Raw genomic sequence first — 3,876 nt, 5'->3', positions numbered from 1 at the left:
GTGGGCCACTATCACTTTTTTTTAGTTCAGATGAACCCTGAAGTTTTGTATCGTTATTCATTTTAACTAGCTATATTGCCATTGTAAATGTAGACATTGGCGTGAGTAGTAGGGGATGTCTGCTACATTTTTACCCTCGGTCATAGTTAACATCACTGATAATAATAATTCAGGTGGTCCTTAAGTTTGTGTGATGTTTAGGTTGGTTCCATCCTCCTCACCTGTAAATAAATAGTTCATGCAATAATGCAGAGTGGGTTTTCAGACCTTCCAAATGTGTTCAACCTCCCACCATTCGCAGTACTGTGAACACATAGAACCATTACACCCTCGTGGTTCACACGTGAACTTAACGCTCAGACCCCAACAACTCTGCAGCCTGCCATTATACCTTCCACCGCAGCAACAGATGACCTTGTGTCTCTGAGTCTGTGAACGATGCCGAACTCTGTGCTCCCAAGTTATGTAGAACTAGACATATGTCCAGGTTCTGGCTGTGCCTTGCTGGTGCCCTTGTAGTTGCATGCTTAGAGTATGGCTCAGTGCTTCTTCCCCTCCTTGTATGATGCTTGCCATAAATTTTGTCAGATTCAGTTTCCAAGTAGCTAGTTGCAAATATCAACTACTAGAAGCCCTGGAGCCTGCATGATCGATGGCTCTATTGTAGAAGCAGGCTACCCAGAGTATACATTCTTAGGCTGGACCAGGGCAAAAGTCTTAGACTGGTCCTAGGATTTCTGACAAGCACATTTCTAGAGTGAGAATGGAAGAGTACCATTTCAGATTATACACAGAGAAAAGCTCACAACACCAAGCCCACTTTACTTGCGTTGCGTGCTCCGGTAAGCAACCATTATTGATTTTATACTAATAGTTCATCCATTAACCCAACACATATTTATTAACTGACTGCTATATGTTAGGTACTAAGCTAGATGTGGAAAATTGAATGTAGACCAAGACAGATTGACTTTCTGCCCTAATTGTGTTTAGTATTAACAACTATAAATTATTATATTGTTTATATTATTATGACAAGCTGTAATTTTAAATTTCTGTTTAAAAAGGAAGAAGTCAGGATGGATTTGTTTTTATGTGTGCATAGCCCATCTGAGCAAGAGTGATGCTATGCAGTATTTTTCTTGGTAATGACATACCAGTTACAAACACAGATTTGCAAAGTAGTGACCAGTGTGATTATGCAAGTGAGGTGCTCAGTATTGTTCTCCATGACACTGATTTGTTAAAAGCCACACATTCTGCTCACCCCAATATTAATAATAAAGTTTTATGCTTATTCTGTAATTTTACATAATTGATGGCTTTTAAATGTCACCTGCAGAGTGGAAGATTCTAAAAATCTGATACGTTAAGAATATAGTCCTTTGTAAAACATTAGCTTGCACATACTGATATATATTTTTTTAAATGGCAATATTTGGAGTATTCTAATGGCCAGTTTCATTATTCACATGGGTGTAAAATGATGGAAAATTATGAAAGTGATAATCATGGAAATAAAGCTAAAAGTAAGCCTATTGTCATAATATTTTTGTGTTTTAAAACATAGGATCATAGATCAGGGAGGGGGATTGTCTTAAAGAGGATGGTTGTCATTATTAGCTGCTGTTGAGTTGGCCCTCAACTCATGGTGACCCCATGCTCAATGGGCCGTTATGATCCATAGGGTTTTCATTGGCTGATTTTCAGAAGTAGATCATGAGGCCTTTCTTCCTATTCTATCTTAGTCTGGAAGCTCTGCTGAAACCTGTTCTTTATCATAGCAACATGCAAGCCTCCACTGACGGATGGAGGCTTTTGTGTCAAACAATCATCCGTGTATCCGTCCAGCATTCTTGTGACACTGTTACTTGATCTCTTCCTCTCCATTTTAACAAGTTCCTTTGGTCATAATCCAGGAATACAACCCAGGTCTCCTGCATGGTAGGTGAGAATTCTACCACTGAACTACCATTTGCCTCCTTTATGAGGACGGGAAGCATTTGTTTGTTCTGTGAGAGCCTGAGCAAAAGACGGTAAGGCTAGCTATGGCAGCACACAGGTGGCAGGAAGCTGAGGAAGCTGACATGAGAGAGTCTTTAGAATTGGTCATTGGCTAAAGATAAGGGAAAAGGTGTGAAAAGGGTAATAAAAGTTTCTAGCATCTCTAAAATCAAAGGTCAAAGGAACTTGCCTGAAGAAATAGCTAAAAAAAAAAAAAGAAGAAGAAAAGATTTGAGAAGCAATGTTTAGATCATCAATCTTTGTATTCCCCGACTGACATCAAAGTATAGTTTCTGACTGGAGCTCTCAGCTGCCCGTATGTAAGAACGAATGACGAGTCACAGGTGGGTAAACCTTGGGTGAAGGTTTGCAGGGAAGGTCACCTTCTCCTCTCCCCAATCTTTTCCATCTGTAGTCTCCACATCTTGATTGATGGCTATTCATCCTGACCAAACCCTTGTAAGCATCTGGACTCCTATATTTTTGGCTTACACACAACGTGCAATCTATCAGCAATCCAGATAGTTCTCTCTTCAGATTATATTCAGAAGCTAATTGCTTTTCACCACCTCTCCTTCCCAGGAGTAAATGTCTGAGTGAAAGATTACATTGAAGAGTTGATATTATGTGTAAATCAGCACCATCAATATAAATTTCTGCAGTGGTGGAAATCTACAGACGCTCTATCCATTAACAGTAGCCATTCGCTACGTGTTGCTGTTGAGCACCTGAAATGTGGATAGTGCAACTAAAGAACTACATTTGAAATTTTATTTAATTTTAATTTATTAAAATTTAAATAGCCACATGTGGCTAGGGGCTACCATATTGAGCAGTGCAGGTCTAGCTAATGAAATAGCTATTAATTCCAATGGTGTTCAAAGAGGCTAGATGTTGGAATTTGAAACAGGTGGGACCTGCTCACCTGGGAGTGACAGAATGAAGAGAGAGTGAAGAGGGTAAGAGGGGATGGTTACAAGGAGGAGCAAACAGCTCAGGAGGAGCAAAGATTAGATTATGACCAAAAGAACTTGTTGCTGACGTGGAGAGGAGGAGGTCAATTAACGGTGTCACAAGAATGCTGGATAGATACGTGGATGATGATGTGACACAATTGCCTATCAGTTATTTTGTGGAAGATGGTTATGTCTTAATACCAAAATCATCAGTTACTGGGAAGAAGTGCCGTGGGGCTCTGCTAGAGAAGAGAGAAGTTTGAATACTAAAAAATAGAGTAAAGATTTTGAGAGTGATGGGTGGAGATCAGCAAAATGTGATATTGGATGTGGTCCTTGTGTTGAGAGGGAAAGACTTTGGCCTTACAAAGTGCAGAAAAGATTTTAACATGTAATCAGGTATAATGTAAATTTATAGTGACTCATGTTTGGGAAATAGAAGTTTAGAATATTCGCTTGGACATAATAAAATCATATTACATATGGATACCAGAGTTCACATTGAAATGGGGGCTGCCTGCTTTCACTGTCATTGTTACCCCACGCAGTTTTTCTGTATATCTTATTGTGCCATCCATGATAGTAGTGGCAGGATGGATGTTGTGAAGATAGTGGTTTGTTTTCCAGGCTTATTTCGTGCCAGTGGGATGCATCATTTTGTAAGCTGTGGTTTTCCAGGTGTGCTGATATGAAGGAGGGGTGGGGGCACATGCTTTTTCCTGACACCTTGTAGGACAACATGTCCTGCTTGACTGTGCCATACTGTGGTGCTCACAGATTGTACCCAATTTCTACATTGCCAAGAGACCATTAGAAAAAGAGCACCAATAACTAATATGGTTTGCTGTATAAACATCACGTCCTTCCAGTCAAAGTCTGGACACATGCTAGCACATGTCGTTGTTAGGTGCCCTAA

The sequence above is a fragment of the Trichechus manatus genome, unplaced genomic scaffold, assembly GCF_000243295.1.
Source record: "Trichechus manatus latirostris isolate Lorelei unplaced genomic scaffold, TriManLat1.0 scaffold00072, whole genome shotgun sequence".
Classification (NCBI taxonomy): domain Eukaryota; kingdom Metazoa; phylum Chordata; class Mammalia; order Sirenia; family Trichechidae; genus Trichechus; species Trichechus manatus.
Note: the sequence above shows the minus strand (reverse complement) of the source record.